At 29.4% G+C, this 26,594-nt stretch overlaps 1 protein-coding gene across 3 annotated transcripts in view; it reads left to right on the top strand.

The window, feature by feature from the left end:
* LOC107453385 (calcitonin gene-related peptide type 1 receptor) overlaps positions 1-26,594 on the top strand; it is a 411,922-nt gene that overhangs the window by 126,164 nt on the left and 259,164 nt on the right. The window contains exon 1 of one of the 3 annotated variants that reach the window (XM_071177834.2): positions 21,847-22,148. The exons of the other annotated variants lie outside the window; for them this stretch is intronic. The gene's annotated coding sequence lies outside the window, so the exon portion shown is untranslated. Of the gene's footprint in view, positions 1-21,846; positions 22,149-26,594 lie in introns of those variants that run through there. 3 annotated transcript variants of the gene reach the window in all.

The following is a 26,594-nucleotide window of genomic DNA, read 5'->3' as shown; positions in this document are numbered from 1 at the left end:
TGATTTTAGTAGAATTAACAATAACAGATGGTTTTATAATGTGTGATAAAAATTTGATAAATGTGGTAAATTTAACATTATAACGTTTATCATGATTTTCGTATCATGGCATAAGAACTATTTGTTCGGGTAAATTTTTTTTCAGTTTTGTATTTTATTAATTGTTTGGTAATAAGAAGTATAATTTTGAAAACCAAAATTTTCTTTAAACATTTACCATATGAACGGAAAAATTACCATTAGAATAGTTTAATACCGTATATTTGTGATCCTATAGTCAGATTTTTTTTAAACCAAAATTGTCATTTCCATATGGTGAGGTAATCTTTTTACCAGAATTTTTTTTCCGTGTAAATATAATGGAATATTATTCTTGATTGTTTTTAGTGATCTTGATATTATTTCGTTGTCTACCTGAAATTATTTTAGGTACTTTACAGTAAGCTTATCTAACATTATCAGCTTTAAGCTAATTCAGGAAAACTGCAGAGAAAAACTTAAAGGAAATTATCATTAGCTGATTTAATAAACCCTTTGAAAAGGTGGTTGAAAATAAGCCATCTAGTCTAATTGTAAACTGTCTGAAATAGTTATGGTAAGTTGAGAAATGAATGATACAGTTTATAATCAGCCTAAATGTGTGTAATGCAATATGTTTAAAAGGCAAAATTTAAAGGTTTTTCTAATTAACCTGGGACTATCCAAAAAGACAGCGAGTTTTTTACAACATGATTTTCCACGCACAATTTTCGATAAAATTTATAGCGCAATATCGTGAATTTTCATTCATTAAAAATCCCATTACTTCTAAACTTTCTACTTAAATGACTTAGTTTTGATTTTACTGGATTTAGTGGGAAAAAAAGTACATAAGAAACCATACTACCCTTTGACAAATGATCAGCATTAGAGACGGTGCTTTTTAGGCATAAAAAATTTTACTGACTCAACCAGTTTTAATTATAGTCTCATTTGATTTCGGGTAAAAAAAAAGAAACAAAATACATAAGGAACAATCCTTCACTTGATAATTGAACAATGAATGAGAAATTTTATAGTTAGATTAAAGGTATAAAATGCCAGGCGTGAAAGTAGGTATGGTATAAGTAAAAAACTTTACTTTTCATACATAAAACCTTATTAACATTTAAACTTCTAAATCTATTATCATAAGTTTTTTATTCGACTCATCGCAAAATAAATACCTCACTTGTCTATACAGCTGTGTAGAATAAGTTTTAATCTACCTTAATCCTCCCTTGGTCTCAGACGTACACCGATGCTACTCGAATTTTCCAAGGCATAAGAAAAAGAATGTTACCCATTCGCAAAACACTTAAATCACAAGGTTTCATATGATCCTAATATTATTAAATAGTAAAAATCCTCAATTTACTCAGCATTTAATGTCTAACAAAAATTGTATTCTTTTTTAATAATAGATATTTTCCATACCCAGTTAAAAATTTCTAAATTTTTATACATAGTTATATTTTAGATTAAGGAAAAAAAATCGAAAACGGTTCATTAACTTTGTGGATCATTGGAGCGAAAGTTAAAAGGGCTTTGCAGCAACAGCTGTAGATTTGTTTGTAGATAATGTATTAAAGAAAATACAAATGTATAAATAAAAAAAATTAAATGTTTTTGGAGCATATAATTTTTCAAAATAAAACTAAGTACTTTTCGTTTTTCATACTTTTATAAATATTTTGTTGAAATTGCATTGTCTAATCATATAATTGTCTTGAAATTACGCTGTCATGTTGAAATTACATTATCTAGATATTCATGAAATTTTATGCAATAAATCAGAAGAAACTTATAAACGTCAGTTGCAATAAACATTTTCCTTACAACGAAACATTTTGTTGTTAAATTTTACTAAGTTAACTACAAAAATTCCAATTTTAGATTTCATGTATGGTCTGTCAAAGATTTCTGTTTCCTAATTACATTTATAAGAAATAGTTCTATTACGTATTGGGAATAGTTATTTTAACAATTGCTGCAATAATTTTATTTCAAGTTTTAAATTATATTAAAAAATATTTTATGTAATTTTATATTTATAAAATAAATCATATTATTGAAGTTGCCTGGAAAAACAAAAAATTGGTGTCATAGATTCTGAACATTTTTATTCAAAACTTTAAGATACCTCTTATTGTAAAACCTTAATTCTAAAAAATACATTCTAAGTATTCAATATTCTTAAAATTAGATTAAAATGCATTCTATTAATTTGCATTACAAATTCCACTTAATTTTAATTTAGAGTAAAAATATATTAACGAATATTTTTTTTAAAATTTCGTACTTAATATATTTGACACTAAAATATAAATAAGGTAAGTAGATATTTTATTTACGTCGTACTAGAGCTGCACAATGGGCTATTGACGACGGTCTGGGAAACATCCCTGAGGATGATCGACCTTCTCAATTTTGATCCTCTGCAGAGGGGAAGGCTCCCCTACTTTGGTAGCTCAACGACCAGCGAGCGAAGTCGAGCACTTCACGGTAGAACAGTTTAACATGGACCAATACCGCGCTCCCTCAGTTCTTACGCGAGCTGATAAAAGTGGTCACTCACCCGCTTTCTGACCACAGTCAGTGATGCTTTACTTCGGTGTTCTTCTGGGAACTGGGTCTTTAAGATCAGTCCACTGCGGGACTAAACTATAAATAAACAAATTTCAAATGAGTAGAGAATTTTGGAGTTTGTCCACTTTTTGAAGTAAGCTTCAACCGCCATCTTGAATATTAAAATACGGCTTGGGGTCAATGGAGGTGAAAAGTCAAGCAAATTTTTTTTTTCTTGTGTATTTGTTTACGTTGAATCATATGTGAACAAATCCAAGTTATCAGACGAATCAACAGTTTAGAAGTTATATGAATTTAATGAGTAAAAATATAATTTTTGACTTAAACCTATTTAAGTGTTCGACATTGCTACCTAGATTACTTAGGTTTGATTTATGCAGCTTTTTTATTCTTAATTAAATAAAAACTAACTAAACTAAACTCAGTCGCCTGACAGCCCATGGAGAACCAAGGCCTACTGTGCCCATCTCAGTTTTCTTGACCTCTGGGATGAAGGAGCAGACGTTAGGTGGTCAGCCTAACGTCGAACCCCCAGTGTTTAGTTGTTAAGCATGCTTGGTACTCATTTTATCAGCCCACTGAAGGGATGAAAAGCAGAGTCAACCTTGGCCGGCCTGATATCGAATCCAGGACCCTTAGCAGGAGAGCACGAAGCGCTACCACTCAACCACCGGCAAGAGCGAACTAAGAAAAGCACAGTTTTAAGTTTTAATTTATCGAAGTTTAAGTAAAAATTAAACACTTTATAACAAAATTTAGCATTAAAATTTTGGACTAAATTTAGCAATAATTTAAAACACTTTCAATTTGTCCGATTTAATGAAAAAGATCCGTGTGAAACACACTTCACTTTGTCATAATGACGAAAGCATATATAAGTGGAAAATCGTACATCTGTAATACTCATCTTAATATATACTCATACCTATAATACTCATCTTAATATATACTCATACCTATAATACTCATCTTAATACTCATCTAACATATCTATAATACTCATCTTAAATACTCATAACTACTAAAATATTAGCTCTATCACATTGGGTTTAATCTATGATTAAACGTATATATATAGAACATTAAAAAAAATTAATAAACAATACATCACTTGTCTAGATATCAAAGTCTCGTCTCTCTTTGACCCCTATCCCCGTTAGTTAATTCAAGAGACTTTCTCTTCCAATAGCTTTCAGTAACAGTCTCTTTAAGAGAATTCTTTGAAGCTCGCGCGTTAAGGAATACAAAAAAAGCCACCAGCTCGAAGCAAAGCATTTATTTTAAACTAGATACTGCTTAGTTCAAAATAATTGTCTAATATACTTTAAAATGGACAAAGAACTTGGGTATTTTTAAAAAAAAACGTTGAAAAAAATGCTAATTTGGCCACATCTATCCTCGTAAAAGAAAATCAAGACAGTTAATATTATTTCTTAATTATTCTACATTTTTATGAATCCAAATAAGGGAGTAAATGAATAAATTTTCAAGTATTAAAAAATCCATGATAAATGCATTTTAAATTTGCAAAACTGTGTTGTTTGTTTTAGATTGGTATTTTGTACATTTATCATAAATAGCCTAGGAATGGCTTTCGCGAAACTTTACTGAACAGCCATAATAAACTCTAATATATTCATAGCAACCATACAAATATCATATTATTCTCTTAAAAAACGTTATGTAACATATTTTGATCTGTATTTTTATAGGTAACATACCTATTTTTCTTCTTAGAGGGAAATATATGATTTTGAAAATAGAAAACGAAAAAGAAGGAATTATTCATGCCATGGAATTTTGATTTGCTGTTTTATATATTTATACATATAAATTGTAAAAATTGAAGATATCTGAATTACATTTTAAAGAAATATTGTTATTATCCGCTGCATAGACTGTCTAGAATAAGTTATAGAATGTTTTAACATTGCTTATTTAAAAATATGAAAATTTAGAAAAAAAAAATTCTTATTTTATTTCGTCTAAATAACTTAGTTCCTCAACGAAGTGTAAGTCTGATAGGTTAAATAAATAAAAATCCTTTATTTTTATGTTTAAAATGGAATAACGGAGTTTATTTAAATTTGAGTTGAATTCAAAATGAAGAGAATAAAATTTGAAACGTTATTCATTGGCTAGGAAATTAAAGATAAAAATAAATGATGACATTTTTTATAGATTCACACTCTTGCATTAGGTTAACTTAATTTAATAATTGTGATTAATGCATATGTAAATCAATATTTTATGCCTTAAATTAAACCTTAATTGAAGGTATTGATGAAATATTTGCATAAAACAGTAGCAAAAACTGGAAACATTTAAACTATAACATTCCTAAATTAAATTTTTTTTCTTGGATTTTTCCGAAAATAAGTTTGTGATGTAAAAATAGGACAAAATGAAATTAAAATAACTGAAATTTAAATATAAATGAATAATATGCATTTGTAATAAATAAAACTGCATGTTGTTTAAGTTTGTCACGCTAATAAATATTTAAAAACAGACAGAGGATGTAACAATATGAAATTATCATGTCTCTTAATCTGTGAAGGAAGGAAGGAAACATAAGTGGGTTAGATTCCAGAACTTCGTTAGATAAAATAATGTTAAAATAAGATACCAAAAATGTAAATGAAAGAGTTTAAACAAACCATAATATTGATATAGCGAAAAATTCTTATAAAAGTTATTTCACATTTGGCTACAAAATTAAAAATATTTTGAACGTCTATTTAGTTAATAATTTTCAGTTATTATTTTCTTCAAGGAAAATAATACTAAATATCATCCATGATTTTAAACTTTACAAAAAAAAATTGACAGTTTATTGCCCCTAATTAAATAAGGAATATTTTAACTGTATTTAATATTGGGAAATCAATTGGTATAAATATACAGTGTGTTTATAAAGTGCCGGACCCATTTTGATGTTTAATAACTCATGAAATAATAAATATAGATTAAAATTAATAACATAAATGGTTAGATAGACTCAAAAAGTTTCATGGCCCTTGTCAATTAACTTCCACGTGTGTCCTCTTCGTCGCACGGAGAATATCAAGTCGATAGTCAATTTCATGCCAGGTAGCGAAAAGCATGTCGGCATCCACAGAGGCTGTGGCGGTTGTAATTCCGACTATAAATGAACCATTTTTCAGGTAGATGTATTGGGCGCGGTTCAATTCCTTGGCCACCCAGATCACCTGATATAACGCCGCTAGACTTTTTTCTTTGGTGATTTATAAAGGACAATGCTTACAGGAGGATCGTGTCGAACATTGATGACCTAAAGGTCAGAATTACAACCGCAATAGCCTCTGTGGATGCCGACATGCTTGCCGTTACCTGGCGTGAAATTGACTATCGACTTGATATTCTCCACGCGACGAAGAGGACACACGTGGAAGTTCATTGACAAGGGCCATGAAACTTTTTGAGTCTATCTAACCATTTATGTTATTAATTTTAATCTATCTTTATTATTTTATGAGTCATTAAACATCAAAATGGGTCCGGGATTTTATAAACACCCTGTATATATATGCATATGTTACAGTAAATGACAGAAACCAATCAAGAGAATGTCGACTTTCACCGGTGAATGTCAACACTACGAGAAATATTTGTTATATCCAATTTGAAAATAATTTATTCGTTGATATTATTATATTTATTCCATATTTTAATATATGCTGATAATAGATTAGGAGAAGCATTAGTGTTCAGAGAACCGGTTAAGTGCATACTGGGCAGTAGCCCTTGATCTTAGAAATTATTGATGTAGGATGTACAATCATTGATGTAGCGCACTTCACTAGACCTAATATATATTTCGGAAGTTAACCAAAGCAACTATGTGATTGTCAACATTCACAGGTGGAAGTCACCAACCACCATAAAGTTCAAAATGAAGAATAAAACAAAGAAAAATTAAAGACATATGAAAAAAAGGGGGTGGGAAATAATAAGTAAAAAATAACAAACAACATTTTATTAAAAAAAAAAAAAACGAAATGTTAATTAAAAAACTGGAAAAAAAGCCGGAAAAAAAAGATATAATCTTTTCTTCAGCCCACACGATTATATCCGCAAAACAGAGTGCTTTCTGATATTGAATCAATAAAGCCAAAACAAAATATATTAATACAATAGTGTGAGGAGCACTCAAAAATTTTTTTAATAAAATAACTACAAATAAAATAGACCATAAAAAGTAGAAATAACATGTAAAAACAGATAATAAAATAAAATAAAAAGAAAAAACATTAAAAAGGGGGGACTATAAAGCGAGTTGCAAAATCATAACAACTTACAAGGACGGATATTTTTCAAGAATGATTTAAAAATGTTTTCGCAGAAAGATTGCCAGATTACAAAATATGAAAACAAAATATGAAAACAAAAGCGCAAATCGAGTGTAGCAAGAGGGTTTTAAAGTGTCGTTTAAATGAAACTTATTGTTTTTCTTAACTTTCTTAGTGTTTTCTTGTATTTATTATATATATATATATATATATATATATATATATATATATATATATATATATATATATATATATATATATATATATATATATATATGGTTCATTCTCACGAAAACTGTCATTTTTCAGTTCATAAAATCCCAAAAAAGTAAAGTGAATAAAAAGCTCTGAAACTTTTTATATTAATAGAAATATGTAATTAATTTTATAAAGAAAGTATATATCCTATAAATTTTACTTAATACTTAAATAAATTAATTAATTTCACTGTTTAAAAAGTGAGGGAATGATATTTTATTTTAATACATGTTTTTCTCTAAGTTACAGCTACCTCAAGTTTGAAAATGATAACATACTAAGTATATCTAACATTTATTATAATTTAGTTTTATATACATAATAGTTTTTAAAGGTTTGGGAAATAAAATTGGCTGCCACGATTGAACAAAAAGATTTTTTATAATATAATCATCTTGAATCATTCCCTCACTTCAGCATCATTCCTTCACTTTATACACTAGTGAGGGAATGACAAATTCAATAAAGTTTAAAAATAACAGTTAGGCCTAATTAATTTCTGAAATCAATCACATACCATTATATTCATACAAGAAAGCAACATATAATTATCCACTTTCTCGATGAAGTTGTATTTTATTTTATTCTAAAAAACGACATGAGGGAATGACAAATGTAAAATATTTTACCTGATTTGATTCATTCAAATTTATTCCGCAGCAAAGCTTCTTTAAGTTGAAGATGGAAACATACTGCAATTTTGTTCTATGATACCAGTTGTTAACTGCTAAAGTTTTTATTAAAATATTTTTATTCTAAGAAGATTGCAGGTGATAAGAACATTTTTGTGAGGGAATGACGCGAAACACTAGGGACAAAGTTTAAAAGAGTGCTGTGTTAATATTTTTTATCAGAAATTAAATTTAAAATTGATTTTCTGAATTCTATATTTCAATAGTCTGAAATAAAAAACACAAATTTGTAAATTTTTTTATTTTTATTTCAGAAACAATTTTTTCTTTTTTTAAATCAACAGTGGGACAAGTGAGGGAATGACATTTTGGTATATTTTAATTACCTAAAATAAATAAAAAATAAAAATTGATAATTTTATTTTTATTCTTTTGTTAGCCTGCGCTCTGAAGGACACTTTCCCTGAAATTTTTTTTCGTAACTTGTAAAACAAACATAAAATATACTGGGGACATGAAAATGATTGTTTTTGTGAGAATGATCCATATAAGTTCAAATGTTGTTGAGCTTATTTTATGAGTTTTATTTACTTGCAGCTTATGCGCAGTAAATTAAACTTATTGTTTTTCTTAATTTTCTTCGTTTTTTTTCTTTTTTGTATTGTATATAACAATAACAACACTAACAATAGCCTAAAACAGTAAATAAAAAGGCTTTGATTGGAAAATATGACAATGTTAAAAGGAGTACAGCAGCTTCCGTTACTGGAATCGTCAAATCATTAGATTTAAGATAATGTGACAGCAGCTGTTAATACGGAACATAAAAAAAGTGAGATGAGATTGCGTTTTTTGATAAACAATGAAATGATTTATCTTAGTTGGTCTTTACAATTAATCTCTTTTCAAAGAAAAAGGATCATTTTGAGCTGCTCAAATATTTTGGAAGTGATGGATTGAGTGCGCTTTCGTTTATTTTCTTCTTGATTTTCTTATTAAACCATGGCTAAATTCATGCCAAATCGTGAATTCGAATTTTTAAATAATATAATTGACTAAAATTATGGTAAATATGCACATAATTATCACCATATATTTTCTCAGTCAAACGCACGACGAACGAATGTTAAAAGGAAAACATGTAATAAGATTAATAACATTGCATTTAATAACATTTAGACGTTAAAAAGTCTAAAACATACTCCGATGTTTACAAAATTACTATCAAACAAAAATCTAAAAAATTACGTAAAGCAATCTTGCCTAGTGATGTCTTCAACTTCAATATCATATGCAGATGCATAAGAAAGATAATTAAATAAAAATTACCGCATTAAATGGAATAATCATCATCATAGTTGGCCAGACAGCCCAATGTGAGCCAATGCCTTCTTCTGAAGATTTCTCCATGACGACTTCCGATTTATCTTTGATCTCCAATTCTTTTCATTAATTTCGAGAAAATCAGACTTCACTGAGTCAGCCCATCTCAACCGCGGCTTTCCCGCTTTCTTGTTCCAGTGGGTCTAAAAAGCAATATCTTTTTTATTGTATTGTCATCACTCATTCGAATCACGTGGATGAACCAATTCATTCTATTTATTTTTATGTATTTAATAATATCAGGTTGTTTAGAAATCTTGTACAGTTCAAAGTTAAATCTCCTTCTCCAGTTATTGTGAATATCTCTATAAATTAATTTTCCCCATCTTTTAACATATCACATTACAAAATAAATAAATAAATAGAAACTATCTAAGAAAATCATCACTAAAATAAATTAACGGCAAACAATTTATTTAACCATTCACTCCACACCTTTTAAGAGTGAACTAATTATTTTCATATGAGGATTGATTAAGGAATAGAGAAAAAAATGCCGAAAAAATTCAGCCATAGTTTTTGAGAGGGAAAAAACCTTTTCTGACACTTTGTGCAATGTGTATGTACAAAATATGTGTACAATGCTTATAAGGGTACAGATACCCTACGTAAATGTGAACAATAAAATTTTCGCAATACTAAGCACAAAATTATTAAAAAATCAAATAAGAACTAAAATAAAAGAAATGAAATGACTAAGACTTCAAATTGCGATAAACAGAACTGCAGATTTAGAACAGCAATTACCCCTCTAGCCGAAATGGCAATAAACTAACGTCAGTGTATCCCTCAAAGTTCAAACTACACTGGTCGACAAAATTACGAGATGGAAGACATTTTCCCAAATATCTCAAAAAATACTGAATATAAATAAATGAAATTTGGTATGGATATAGCTTATTCCATGATAATAAAGTATGCAAAACAAAAATGAAAGTGTCATTCACTGTCAAGACCTATTGCCAATAAATCCAATGTAGTCTGAACTTAAGGATAAAAGATGACAATAAAAGTGAGGCTAGTACAGTGTGTGTTGCCTCTAGTATGGTGTATGGTGACCCCTGTCGTCAGACGGACAGCATGCACAACCAGTACGCATGCTGTTAATAAGGGAGTTAAGGAGGACTTGTGGAAGACCTTCCCACTCTTCCACCAGAGCAATTTTTAACACCAGAATGGTTCTGGGGGGAGGTTGGCGCATCGCAATTATCCTCGCTTTTCAGATACTCATCAACCATGAGAGCCCTATGTGGTCGAGCATTGTCGTCCATAAAAATGAACTCAGGGCCAACAGCGCCCCTGAGAAAACGCACATAGGGCTCTAGTACCTCCTGATTGTACCTCTGGGCATTCACGGAACCATTGTCAAACACATGGAGCTGTGTGCGGGTATCTTGCATGATCCCTGCCCAAACCATAAGTCCTCCACCATCATAATGGTCCCATTCGATAATGTTGCTGGGATGGTATCGGGTTCCAGGTTCCCTCCATATCAATAACTGTCCAGAAATAGCGTCATAGAAGAATATAGCGTCATAGTAATGTGCGAAAATGCTTTCCATCTCTTAATTTTGTCCACCAGTGTAGATCAAACTGGTTTCTTTGCCCTTACTAAGACAAGTACCTTTGCTGATGTGCCAAGTAGTTTTTCAATATTAAATTATTGGGGAACACCAGAGAAAATCAAATTCAAACGTATGCTAGCTATACATAAGGGCGCATTGAACAAATTTTAGAAATAAAGTGATCTCTTTATTTTTAAAATTTGTTCTTTAAAATCCTTTATTTGAAAAATAAAGTGAACACTTGAAGAAAGCGCATGAGTAAAAGAGACGCATAAAATTGCATATCATCTATTAAAAATTTTAAAATGTATCTTAAATTGTAATGGAAACATGAATCAAAATGTTTCTATATATTAAATGATAGTATTTATAATGGTTTGATATTTACTATAACTGTATAAAAAAATTGTAACATACCAAATAAAAATTTATTTTCTTACAAAATAATCCATGATAGATTCTGAGCCCAAGTCTGCGGGTTCGTTCCCCGGCCCAGACACCGGATTTTCGGGAATTCATAGAGGACATGTTGTATGATGTATTAACTAGACGTCCAAATTAACATGACCAACGGTAAACCACCCATTGTGGTGGTCCTGAAAGAGTGGATACCACCTATGGAGAACGTACTAGGTCTGCTCATCGGCAAGACCGATTGTGCAGCTCATTGGAAATAAAGAAATGAGAGAAAAACGGATTTGGAGTATGTGGCGTAACTACCACTACAAATATTAAATACCAAATCACTAGTATATAAGACATAGTAACTTAATTCTCTCATGAGGTACCTTTTGATAGACGAAGGTTGACATAGTCGATAATTAATTCCCCTCATTGGTGACCTCCGGACGTGATAAGAACTTTACTATATTGATGAATGATCCACATTAAGCTGTTGATTTGCTTAAAAATATACTGCTCAAAGGAAAAAAAAATCCGGTGAAGTAAATAAAGTTTCCCGGTGAATAAACAAACATGAAGAAAAAAAATTACCGGAATACTTTTTAAAAAAATGAGCGAAATGCTGTAAAGAAAAAAAAATAATGAGAAAAATGCTATAAAAAATAAAGAAAAGAATATAAAGAGCAAAATTGATATAAATAAATAAACAGCATAAGTCAACTAATGATATCTGTTCATCGAATTCTATCACAGATAAAATTCTGGAATGGGAGTAACGTGGCGTAACTACCACTATAAATATTAAATACCAATTCACTAGTATATAAGACATGTAAACTTGATTCGATCCTGAGGTACCTTTTGATAGATGAAGGTTGATAGTCGATTTATAAATCCCCACAAGTACCTGAATTAAATAACAAATACTCTTGAATAGCGTCTAAAGCTTCTAACGCTTCCGTTTGATTTGGAAGAAACTTTTTTCATCATCTACGTCATTATCATCATTCACGTCATCTCTAGCTATTTCAATCTACCATTCCTCATCACTAAGATCGACATCCCAATCTTTTTTCAACTTCTTTGATTTGATCACTACGTTCATTTTCCTCACAAAACAGAAATCCCTCTCTTTTTGAAGCAAATACTTATGCTCAGACCTCGGCAGCTGATTTGCTGTTTCTAGTTCGGCAAACTATCGACGAATCAAAGTTTTCTTGCCGTGAACTTTGAAGCATCGATTTATACCTAAATTCAGACGCTGCAGCTGACTAATGCTGTGTGCAGAAAAACGCCACTTGGGCAGAATTTGGCGGATATTTGAGCAGAATTTGGCGAATCTCGTGCATGGACTGGTACTTAAACAACCAGGTTCTTTCGTCTTGCCAGTGTGGGTGGGTGTAACAAATAAGACTCCCTATTCAAAATTTTGCTGATGGAGCATCTTCCTAAGTGGAAAGGTTGCAAGGGGAAGAAATGCAAGTTATTGCACAACATCAAATAATATTCTTTTTAGCTGTAGCCAAGAGATTGTTTGCTTAAATTTGTAATCCAAAAACTTTTTTTTTCTAAATCTGATTCTACTATCTGATTTTTTTTTCCTATTTAAAGATAAAAATTTACAGCTATTCTACGAAAAATTTCGACTCATAATTAAATATAGTTTTCATAGCAAATTCTTGGCCATAGATGGCGCCACTGGAAAACAAGAACTATTGCACCCCTTCTGCCTAAAATGGCATACGTCAACATAGCGACACATAAGAAAAAAAGTTTTCATAGCGACGCATAAAATGATAATTATCATTATTTTCTTATACGTTGAGCACGAACCTGTGATAATCGTCATACAAAAGAGGTGGTATTGAAAGTGTAGAATGTTCACACGAGCTTACAGTTATGTAGAGGCATTTTGTACTCATTATTTCTTTTATGGTTTCCTTTACAAAGGCGTAAGGACATTTTCTATTGTATCTAGATGAAAAATAACAATGGTAAAAAGAGATTAAATAGTATGTCGTATCTCACATGCTGATGACAAAATCTTTTTTTCTTCTAGTTTTTTAATTCCCTGCTTAATAAATCGTTATTTTTTAGATGTAAACCCTATATGATACACGAAATCTGCTTTTATTGCCCAATATATTTGCAGCTGCTTCTTACTAAATACTGAAGCACATAAAATTCATTCTCTTGGCGATTACGAGAGAATAATTCAATGAGTTTGGCATTGTTTGAATGATTTTTGTTCTCTTTTTGTACGAATGCACTTTTTACTATAAAACTAACATGTAAATATGAATAAAGTGCAATAAAAGTTTTACGGATCATACTTTAAATTGAAATAAAATGATTACAGAGTCATTTATTTTTTTTAAGAATAAATCATTCTTTTGAAAACAAAAATTATTTACTATGTCCTCATTTATAATGATGTTGTTTCCTAGTATATTGGAAATTTTTTAAATGTTTTGGAAAAATTATCAGAAATGAAATTATGTGACAAATATAAGTAATGAAGTACAGAGAAGTATAGATACAGTGAGCAAAAAAAAAATAAACTGACCAAGAATTACTTTTGATCTTAGGATCGGATTTTCTTGTTCTAGGACTCAATTGGAATGGTTTAAGGGGATGACTTCAAATTAATTAGTGCACACGATATTTTAATTTATGAAATTAGGCCCAAAACCATACTTTCTCTAAATAAACATACCCCTTTTTTCGACGAATTATGATTTCTCATTTCCGAATTAAAGGGAGTAACCGCAATTTTAGAAATATAGTCCCAATAATTCCATACAAAATATAAATTTTAGTAAATATTTATTATTTTACTTCCTAAGAGTCGAAAATATTTTGAATCCTAAGGTAAGCATTTTTTTTAAAATTATTTAAAGAAAATTTAATTTTAAATGATTGGCAAAATATGAGAAAATCGGTCAAATAGTTTCTGAGAAATCGAATTTTTAAAAAATATCTTTTACTTAATTTTATATCTCAGGAGCTATTCGATCGATTTTGCTCACAATTTTGTATTTTCCAGATAAAATTACATACTTTAAAATAATATAAAAATGTGTATACCTTACAATTCAAACTTTTTTCGGCTATCATTACATGAAATAATAATAAACTTTACTAATAATAAACTTTAATAACTTCGGCTATCATTACATGAAATAGTTACTAAAATTCATATTTTGCATGGAACTGTCTTTGGATAAATGAATTTAATAATTGTGTGCAAAAAATTTTCAATTCGCTTCAGAAATTCTCGAGATATGGTAAAATACGTAAAAAGTAAAATTAATATTACAGGATCAAAAATTTGGGCAGTTTCTCTTGACAAAACTACAATTTGGACCGTATTTCGAAGATCGCGGCTCCCCCTTACAATTTGGGGGTCAGAAATCCGATACCTTCCGAAAACGATAGGTTTATTCAGAGAAGGTTTTATTTTTGTTGTTGATTTCTCAACTTAAAATATCGTCCGCTGTAATTAATTGGCATATTTAAGGTCATCCCCTTGAACCTTTAAAATTGAGTCCTAGAAAGTAACAATTAAAATTTATTACTTCAGATTAAAATTTATTCAGGGTGGCCAGTTTTTAATTTATCGTAGTGTAATTGCCTCTGTTAGTTTTTATAATGAGTTATGTAATTATTGAGAGTTTTCAAAGTCAAAAGTATGAATGGGAATGAGGTGCTTTCTAAATTCTTTTATTTCTGTTTAATTTTAGAATTATTCTTCTAATTTGTATATTATAAACGCAATAAAAAATCTTGTAAGCAAATTTATATTGCGTATGCTTAGATACTTATTGCATATGTTTATATTCGTTATTATAATATTTTCAAATTGTAAATTTTATACTATATTTAAAACAAAAAGGTTTAAGAAAAAATATTCAAAGTTAGTTTTAAATAAAAAATTTTGATGTATTTTTTCTTATTTATTGTTGCAGTACGTCGATTAGAATATTCATTTTTTTTAAAGTTCCATTATGTTAAAATAAATGGAAAAAAAAGTAACTTGTTTTTTGGTTTTCTAACCGTTATAACAAAAACATACCTTTGTTAATATATTTATGCAACCATGTGTCAATGTTTATATTTTCTTTTTATCATTCTGTTAAGTTTAAAGAATTTTTTTAAAAAAAAAATGTAATTTTTTTTAATATCTCATCTTTTTTTATTAAAATTTGTAATGATTCAATAAAAAATAAGAAATTTTAATCCGAATAATTAATTGATGAAAATGTTACAAATAGTATACGGCCAAATAATGAAATATGAAATTTTTATGTATTATTTTTTACGTATTTATGTATCATTTTGAAATTCCTATCAAGGGTAAAAAATACTTTGTTACAGGATCTACTAAATATTTAGCTAATAAATTCTTCATTGTATGTTAAAGTAATAAATAAACATAATTAAAATATTTAGCTTTTTGCCGTTTTTTCAAATTCGGTTATTTATGGAATAAAAATAAATGTTTTCGGCATTCTTTATTCAAAATCTTAATCAATATTTAGAAAAAAGATATCTGTGATATGTTTTTCAATGGTTTAGTTTTAATTCATGGCTTAAATTTTAGTTTTTCAATTCAAATAAACAAATAAATCCAGTTTAAAACGAAAAAACAAAAGAAAAAAATGGTTCGGGTTTTTCCATAAAAAATTGGTTTTTTCCATCCTCTGATAGTGCTAATTACTGGTTTTGATTTCAGTAAATTTCTATTTTTCCTTCTAAGTTTGGAGTCCCGTAGTGGACTGATCGCTAAGACACGGTTCCCAGCAAGTCAAGCATCGCTGGCTGCGGTCAGTGTGCGAGTGGGTGACCACTTGGATTAGTCTGCGTAGGGACCGAAGGTTTGCAGTATTTGTCCTCGTTAAACTATTCTACCGTAAAGTGCTCGACTTCGTGTGCAGGTCTTCGCGCTACCGAAGCAGGGGTGCCACCCCCTCTGCAGAGGATCAAAATTGTGATGGCTTGTCTTCGGATCATCCTCAGGGATGTTTCCCAGACCGTCGCCAATAGCCCATTGTGCAGCTCTAGTGCGACGTAAATGAACTACAACAACAAAAACATCAAAGTTTGGAAAACCTGTTTCTTTGAAAGATAACCGAACTCATGCTCCTTCAAAAAGAGATATTGCTTATTCTCGCATTAAGGCAAAGATGTAATGCAGATTATACCGTAGAAGGTAAAACAATTAGAACCTATTTCAATTTTTATTCCATAACAGTCGGCGTTGATAAATAATCATTTAAAAAAAATTATTTTCGGAATTTCATTTAAACAAAAAAATGAAACCATATAATTGAAAATTATAAATTTTCCGAATAATTTCCGCTTATTCAACTCCAAAAAGCACTACTTTTGTAAACCAGTAGTTAGTAACGACAAGAAAAAAGGTGAACTCAATTAATACAAATCTGTAATGCCTATTAAAATTTAACAACAGAAATTTTAAATAAACATGGAAGCATTCTTACTTTACAAAATTTAACAAGTTTCAAAGTAACTACCTTTTACAAAGTTGTAAATGCGTCACAAAAATTTCTGCAATGGGCAGCAACTCACCCAATCATATTTATACCATTCCGTAATTCCAAGTCTTATGAACAAATATTTCTCCTCAAGATGGACAAAATAAAAAAAAACATTTGGATTAAAGTCTTTAAAGTGGTCATTCATTTACAGTTGGCAAATAAATAATATAAAATGAGCCTTGTGTGAAAACCTGGAGCGTTCTTAACATTGTATACTAGAGCATAATCTCGTTGGATGGTGATTTTTGGCTTCCAAGAGATTTTGTGACCAAGGAATCATAGTATCTTTCAAATTGACCTTGTGATTAATTTATTTATTTTTAATCTTTATCCAAGTCATATTTTGTCACCTTATACCGATACAAGAGATAATTATAAGATTGTCCTCAAGTCAAGTAAAATTCAAAAGGAATCTCATTTTGATAGGAATTCTTACTAAGATGCAATACTGTCAAAAGTTTTACATTACAAAATAATTTTATTCTTCATAAGTCACGTGTCTTTGGACAATAAAGACAAACGCATAGTTTGATGAGGTACACAGGATTCTTAACATGTATTCCTTAAGCTAAATTTATTATATATATGTTTATATATATATATAAATTCGACATTAATTTTTTGAAGAAAAAAAACATTGATTCCTACTTTTCCAATTAGCGTTATATTTTATTGAATTTAAATCGCTTAGATGGGTTATTAAACAGAGCACTTTTATTTTCGAAAAACGGGTAGCGATTTCACAGGATTGCCAGTATTAGAGATGAATGACCTAATACTCCAAAGTCATTTTTCATCTCTAATGGCAACTAAGTTTGTTTCCAGCGAAATTTATTTCAGTTTAAAAGCAATAAAATGAACAAATGGTTCATAAAATAAATTGTCTCAAGCAGTTTTATTTGCTATAAGCTTTTAATGATATAATATATTTGACACAATATTTTATACCGAGTAGAAATCAAATATAGTTAACTGTATCGAAAAGTTAAGATGTTTCGAGAGTGTTGTAATCTAATCATAGAAATTACATAACATTTCATATTAACTACATTATGTGTAGCATTTTGAAAGAAAGTAATATTTCAACTATTTAATGTCTTTTTGATATTTTGCATGCGCTTTAAAAAAAAAACTAAAATAGGAAAATGTCATACGTTAAATTTCTATTCTGAACATAGCTCTAAAAAAAGGGGGGACTGGGATAGCCTGGTCGGTAGAACGTTGGGCGTGAGATTGTGAGTTCGAATCCCACCTGTCGGGTTGTGACGTAAGTATATGGCAAAATCGTATGCTTGGCCATAGATGGAGCCACTGACAAACAAGAAGGGGTTGAAAACTCCTCTTGATTTCAAGCTGGTTTGCTGATATTGATGAGCAGGTTTGAGATCATCTGACGTGCAAAATATTGCAATGTTGCATATTATAAAAGCATCTTAATGCTTTTATAATATGCAACGTATAAGAAGCTATTTTACAAACATTTAAAAAAATAGTATGAAAATTACTCCATGTTTTGCTCTTGATTAATAATTTGCTTTGTTCCTTGACATATTTTTTGCGAGAAACTGTGGGATATTTTGATTTTATTACATTGTTAAAACATGAACGGAAGATTGCAAATATTGGAAATAATAATGTATTATCTTCATTTTGGTTTTAGTATTATAGATACTTTTGAATAAATAATAATATTATTTTGGAATTTTTATATTAAAATTTTTTGTGATTGTATCTATATTTATATTGATGCAATTCTCAGCTAAACATTCGTTCTTCCTGTGGAAAAAAGTAACTAATCAATCGGTATTAATAAAGGCTGAAAAATCATATTCAAAACTAAAAGTCATATGCCGAGTCATCTGAAAAAGACTAAAAAAAAAATTGAGAATCAAGGGAAAATAATGATTTATATCCATAAAAGCTTATTTTGAGGGAAAAAAACGAATTTCATTGTAGACAGGAGCCGTTTTGACCAGGCACGGCTTATAATAACTGTGTAATAACTCTCAAAGAGAACCAGTTTTCCACCTTTTGATTTGTCTAAACTTAATAATCCTTAATAGGCAACAGATGATCAATGTTCATTTATGTGAAAAATCGACATAAATGGCTCTACCCCTTTAATCTTCAATTTGAATTTCCTTTTTTTAAATTTTCAGTATCGTTCGTTCGCTCCCTCAGTGACTTTGCGTTATTAGATAAAGAAAAACACATTTATTGATTGCAGCCTACTTACGAGATTCAATATTTGCAACAATGAAGTCAATTTTCCTGATGAATTCGCTCTTTAATGAATGGATGATTGGCTTAAGTTACATACTGCGTAAATAAGTTAATTTTGTTTTTTTCAATCACCATAAATTTTGCATTATGAAGTTTCAAAAAACAGCTTTAAAACGTATTGCTATAAAGAAAATAAACACTTGTTTTCAATAGTTTTAAAAAATATTACTTTGGTGACGCCACTTATACCTGCCATATAATTTTAGTTATTAACTTAAATTTATCTGACATAACAAAAGGAAATCATAAAATAAATCGTAATAAACTTCCAATGCAGCAAGTTTCTGATTAAATAAAAGAGCTGTAAACAAGAAAACATCAGTTATGGTAACTTAAGTTCATGAGAAAATTGGAATCTTGTGCAAATTTTCAACAATGTGCAACGGTAAATCTGACAGATTCTTCATTCAACACTTTCTTTCCGAAGTACTAAATGAGTTTAATAATTAGTACTAATTTTGAACGATTATTAAGAGAAGGGGCAAAAGTTGTCCCTTGCAAATTTGTACAAATTTAAGTACTGCAGCTCTAACGGTTCTGAAGTAATAAGATAAAGAATTTTTGACACACCTTCACTAAGAAAAAAAGTATGGTCATATTACCGGTATATGGTATTACCGGGTTCTTGCTCGAAGATATGGAATGGAAAACATAACTTATGACAGAAACTGCTGAAATATTAGATCTAAAGATAAATACTGAAAAAAACTAAAGCAATGAAATTAAACTGTAACATTGTAACTAAACTCAACGTGCAAAACACGTATGTCGAAGATAGATACTTTTAATTAGCTTGATTCAATACAGTTTACCACAGGTGGAACTGACGAAGATGTTACCTCCAGGCTGATCGAAGCACATGGTGCAGGGCTCGAAAAACTGCCCTTCCGCCCGTCCTCGGCGGTCAAAAATTTCCCGCGGACAACAAATTTCTCGAATCCAGCGTCCGCGCGGACGGCCATTTTCCCGTTAATGTTCGTGATACATTTTCAATTTTTGTTATCTTACAAGAGTCTAGCTCCTCACTTCTAAAATGACCCTCTAATCTCGAAATACAGCAGCATGCTGCGCATGGTGGAATTGATATTTTCTCTGTCTGGGAGTACTGCAGCGGTTGAAAGAGGCTTTTCAGCAATGAACTTACAAAAAAACACATTACTTGCTGGTCTTAAACAAGAAGCGTTGAACACATTTATGAACATCTACCTAAATGTAAAACCCCTTTCAGATTTCTGTGCAGAAACCTCTGTAAATCATTGACTTGATTGTGGAACTGGCTAACGTCATATTTGTTTCGTTTAAAAAACGAAGTACTCTCGGATAAATTGACATTCCAGATAACTTGACCTTTGTCATTTAAATTATTTCATAAAAGAAATACTAGGTTTTACTATTAGTAACCTAGTATTTGTAATCCTAGTAACTACCAATTCATTGTGCAATTTATATAAATGTTTGTAATAAATAAGAGAAAATTATATTTTTATTTATTTAGAAGTGACGGGTTAGTTTCAAAGGAGGACGGGTACATTGTTGAACAAGCCGTCCTTGGGGACGGGTAAAATTTCTGAGTTTTTTCGAGCCCTGACATGGTGTTTTTAGAACATAAGTAAAATATGGAACTCTTCAGCGTTAACAGTCCAGTAGAAACTAATCATCTTCAGTTTAATAATTAAAGCCACCCTACTTTATGGTAGCAAAATTTGAAAACCTACTACATCTCAAAAAAAAAAAAAAAAACTTCTTTTAAACTAAACCTCTACGCAATATTTTTAAAATCTTTTGGCCTTACGTAATTTCAAATGAACAACTATACAGAGGGGCCAAAATGAGACCCATTACTGAGGAAATAAAACACCGAAGGTGGACATGGATCAGACTCATTCTGCGAATACCCGCCACTGAATTTTCCTTCCTCAACTGGACATCGGAGGGACGAAAGAAGCAAGAAAGACCGAAGAATAATAGTGGGTGAAAGAGATGTGCTTGAATGGTCTAGCTGGAGCTAAGCTTGAGAGGCTAATTTGGACCGCAAGCGATGGAGGACGAGTTTTAAAGCCCTATGCTCCAGACTGGCGTAAAAAGAATCGTAGTGAAGCGATTTGGTAATGAATTTGCTATAATTAATATAAAAATGCCATACAGGTAACCATACAGGTAAGGTAAGGTATTAACAAAATTTTTTCTCCGTGAGAAAATTCTAATTTTTTATAATTGATGTCAGCAATAAACAATAGTTTTAGCTTAAAATTCAATACTTTTATGCATAACCTGACATTGAATGAAAAGAGTCTTTTAGCAAAGAAGAAAGTGTTTGTGTTCATTTTATAGACAGTTAAAAAAAGTGTTATGTGAAATTTTAAGGACTTTAAAATCATAAGCTATCAATCCTAAAGCTGATGAAAAACACTGTTTTCATTGAAAAAAAACCTATTTTAACTTAGATCATGAAATGTTGATGTTCTAGTGTTTTCAAAACATATTATTTAACCTGTTTTTTTTAATGTTTTCGATATGTTAAACTCATGTTTAACATTTTTCGCGTTGACAAATCTACACGCGTCTCTTACGTTTAAATGTATATAGAAATGTAAATATATTTGTGACCTTTAAGAATGCCGATGTATTTTGATTCATAATTCATGTTAGTTACTTTAGAAGCTATAAATATCGTGAAGAAAATATTATATTCGTTTATAATGATATGAATACCTATACACATGATATACGTTCCATCACGATCAGACTATTGACACATAGACTCTAGAAAAACGACGAAAACTTAAAGCAGTCCAGCTGTCTATTTCTGCGACAACAGCTATGTTGAATTTAGAAATAAGGTAGAGATGTATATTAATGAGAAATAACATGAATGAATACTAACTAAAGTAATTCGCACACTAACAATAGATTTAGGACATCTATACAGCTGAATACGAAACAGCTAGTGTTTTTTTTACAAATAATTGTTTCTTATTTAAAAATAGTTTTTTTTAACTGTGCACGTATTTTAAATTAGTCAAGTGTTAACGAGCTATGCTCTGTAATTACGAAATTAAATCATAAGCTTGAAATATTTTGATTAGAAAATAAAAGTGCTTGTTAACTAAAAATGTTACAGTTCTAATGACGCTTATCTCGATGGTAAGTTAAGTAAAATTTTCTTACTTATCAATGTAATTTTTTAATTTTTGTACTATTTTACTTATTATTTTTATTATTGGTAAATCATTCATAAAAGTTTTCAGGTTTATAATTGTCTGTTTTAATCAGTTTCATCTATAATCTAGTTTACAATCTATTTTGATTCATTTATATTGTTAAATTATATTGTTCTGAAATTATCTATAACGCTACATTTTTACTAGTGTACTCTGTAAATAATGTAAATTATTCATGAGCTATAATCATATGAATGATCTATTGAATGATTAAATAATGTTTGACTAAAACCTGCTATCTTATTTTGCTGACAGCGCACAAAATAAATAGCTAGTAAACTTTATCAAATTTGCAATTGACATACGTACAAAATTTCTTTACACACATGCTTGTACATTTCTAAAAAATATGCAAAATATGAAAACTTCATTGTGTACACTAGATGTTTTTTATTACTAAAGCAATATTTATTGGTTAGCAGAATAAATTTTTATGTTTTAATTTTAGAATTACTTTTACACTTTTTCTCAATTTCTTTAATTTTTCTGTTTGCTTTTTTTTGAAAAAAGAAAGAAAAAAAAACATTTGATTTGTTTTCACGCAAAAAAACTTAATATCTGTCAGTACAATTAATTCAAAAATCATATGCTAACTCAGCTTTAAGCAATTTTAGTTAATATCCAGGTTTTTTTTTGTTTCCAAACAGTTTAAAATCATTTCGTTATTTTGTATATAGATGATAAAAATTATACAACCATTTGTTCAGACAAGTGCATAGTCACACTAAGTTTGAGTTGATGGTGGAAAATCGCATACGAAAATGTTAAATTATTTATCACTAAATCATTTAGAATCTAATTATATATTTGAAATAAATTCTAAAAATACATATTCTCATTTTTATAATCATACCGAAAATGATAAAATTACTTTAACATAAGAACATTATATGTTTGAAAATATTGTGAATAAAAACATCTTTCATATTGCAATATCTATTGGTTATGTTGGAAATTAATTAGTTTTTCTAATTCAATTAATGCTACATTTTGGCTAGTATAGTTAGATACTTATAACATTTTAAGAATGAGATATTTCAGTTATGATTAATCATTTTACAATTTACGTTTACCTGGTGGATATAAAAAAGTATTAAACATACTTATATTCTATATCAAGCTAAATTAAAATAGACTGGACTTTACAAACTATTCTAAGGAAAGACTAAATTCTACAATCATTTCTAATTTTCATCAAATTGAGATACTTCTTTTAACTAAATCATTTAGAATTTAAGGATATATTTAAAATAATTTTTCAAAAATACAAATTCTCCTTGTTATAATCATAGCGAAAATAATAAAATTACTTTAACAGAAGAACATTATATGTTTGAAAATATTGTGAATAAAAACATCTTTCATATTGCAATATCCATTGGTTATGTTGGTAATTTGTTAATTTTTCTGATTAACATTTGGTTGGAAATTTATTAATTTTTCTGATTAACATTTGGTTGGTAATTTATTAATTTTTCTTCTGCAACATTTCGTATAGTTAGATACAAGAATGAGATATTTCAGTTATGATTAATTATTTTACAATTTACTTAACTGGTGGATATATTAAGCATATTTATATTCTAAATCAAGATAAATTAAAATAGACTGGATTTTATAAATTATTCTAAGGAAAGACTAAATTCTACAATCAATTCTAATTTTCACTACCTGGTGGATATATTAAACATATTTATATTCTAAATCAAGATAAATTAAAATAGACTGGATTTTACAAACTATTCTAAGGAAAGACTAAATTCTACAATCATTTCTAATTTTCATCAAATTGAGATACTTCTTTTAACTATTAGAATCACAAATGAACAATGCACTCCCTAATTTATTTCTTTTCCGTCAAATAGTATATTTATAACATTTTAAAACTCTTAACGCTTTAAATGTAAAAGCTTTCATCTTTCTTTTATTCAAACCTTCTTATAGAAAGTTTCTAAGTCGTAAAAGGTGTTTGTTTATGCTTCTCTCTTTCTTCGTTTTGAGTATTTTAAAGAACTCTTTCTGAACTTAGTGTCAGCTTTAGTTTGCTTTACTATAATGCATTTAATGTTCTTTCTCTTTTTGTATATGTTAAGAAAAAAAATGAACTTGAGATAAAATGGAATTGTTCTTGTTTCAAGTTCAATCTTAAAGTGGGTGCTAAAATTAAAAGAAAATAAAAATATTTTCTTCTTAGTATTTTTAGAATGATAGTATAGTAGGGTAAATTAAACAATTATTTATTAATTTTTATCTCAAAAATCTGACGCATTAACCGATTCATAATTATAAATGAAATCATTTATCTTTGATTTCTATTGTATTTGTAGTGCTTTTTAAATTTATAATAATATGCGTATGTAATACTATATTTATATAAATGAATGATAATATATTATAATTCTAATCTTTGTTTTTGCGTACTTGAAATATTATCATTAATAACTTATGTTGGGCTTTTTCCGTTGTTGGGCTTTTTCCTTTATGTTGGGCTTTTTCCGTTTGTTGATGTATCATACCTATTTCCTAAAACGATTAATCATCAAATTTGCATTGCTATCAGTAGCTACTTTATGAAGTTTAATTAGATATAAAATAGCGAAAAAATAAAAAAAATGTACTAAAATCATTCAAATATCACAAAAGAATCCCTTAAGCTTTAAAAAATATTTTGTAAGTCAATGTTTTATTGAAAATTATATATCAATGTTTAAATTTCCGATTTTGTCGCATACATTAAAGAAAAGTATTTTTAACTTTAAAACGTAGAATATTAGAAGCAAAAAAACTCGTCATTATGTAATGCTTATTTTACTCAGATTGGAAAAAAATTATAATTTCAATCTTGATTGTGAATACTTTTTTTCTCATTTTCTAAAAAAAATTAAAATATTACATATTTTCTAATTAAATTAATAAAATATATTATGATAAAAATATGTATTGAAGGTTCGCAGTTCCTTATAATTTTTTTAATGCATGTTTAATTTTCAATTTTTTGGTTCCTGTAACTATTAAATAAATGAGCAAAAAATTATCTTACTTCTACGAGATCTAAATAAAATAATAACATATAGAAATAGCAATTTCGCATTATAATTAAAATAACGCATTAAAATTATTGAAATTTTAATTTTTTGCAGTACACGTTGCTGTAAGCGTTTTTTAAAAAAACATTCAAATTTGAAATTTCTTACTTTGCCTTCAACTAATAATTTTTAATTCATCGAAACTACATTATATTCATGTTATCATCTGGATGTTTCCCTTTCTCATTCTTTGTTCTGATACTGAAGAAGACTCTTCATTATAAAACCAAAACTATGGTTGGTCTGTTTGAGATATAATTACAATTTACTTCGCTTTATCTAGGTTTACCCATGTATCAAAATCATTCATACATCAAAGTTAATATCTCCTTGCAAAATTCTCCCTCATGTTCTTTCTGTGTATCACATAACATCAAGCTCTACATTTAATTCAAGATCAACAATTATCCATTTCCTCTGTGATCACAAATGATCTATAAGAATCGCGTAGAATCTATTCCAAAAGATGACTTAAGGCCTTTAACTTTGAAATAATGCAGGGCTGAGCCCCAAGGGACACCTCAGTTGTATTATTGAGAAGTATTATTCTTCAAGCTTGTTCTCTGAGATCACAAACGATCTATAAGAATCGCGTAGAATCTATTCCAAAAGAAGACTTAAGGCCTTTAACTTTGAAATAATGCAGGGCTGAGCCCCAAGGGACACCTCAGTTGTATTATTGAGAAGTATTATTCTTCAAGCTTGTTCTCTGAGATCACAAACGATCTATAAGAATCGCGTAGAATCTATTCCAAAAGATGACTTAAGGCCTTTAACTTTGAAATAATGCAGGGCTGAGCCCCAAGGGACACCTCAGTTGTATTATTGAGAAGTATTATTCTTCAAGCTTGTTCTCTGAGATCACAAACGATCTATAAGAATCGCGTAGAATCTATTCCAAAAGATGACTTAACCCACTGGCGGTTAAGGAAATGGGCAAAATTGGGAGAATGTTTCTCCCCTACACACAGTTCCCCTATCAGTTAACATGGGAAAACCGGTTTTGCTATGCAGAGAAGACTGCAGGTTAAAATGCGACTTTTTACGTGCAGAACCGTCAGTGGGTTAAGGCCTTTAACTTTGAAATAATGCAGGGCTGAGCCCCAAGGGACACCTCAGTTGTATTATTGAGAAGTATTATTCTTCTAGCTTGTTCTCTGAGATCACAAACGATCCATAAAAATCGAGTAGAATCCATTCCGAAAGATGACTTAAGGCCTTTAACTTTGAAATAATACAGGACCGAGCCCCAAGGGACACCTCAGTTGTATTATTGAGAAGTA

The sequence above is a fragment of the Parasteatoda tepidariorum genome, chromosome 2, assembly GCF_982258835.1.
Source record: "Parasteatoda tepidariorum strain Cologne lab strain chromosome 2, Ptep-v5.0, whole genome shotgun sequence".
Taxonomy (NCBI): domain Eukaryota; kingdom Metazoa; phylum Arthropoda; class Arachnida; order Araneae; family Theridiidae; genus Parasteatoda; species Parasteatoda tepidariorum.
The sequence above is the reverse complement of the archived record's forward strand: the minus strand, read 5'-3'. Positions and strand labels throughout refer to the sequence as shown.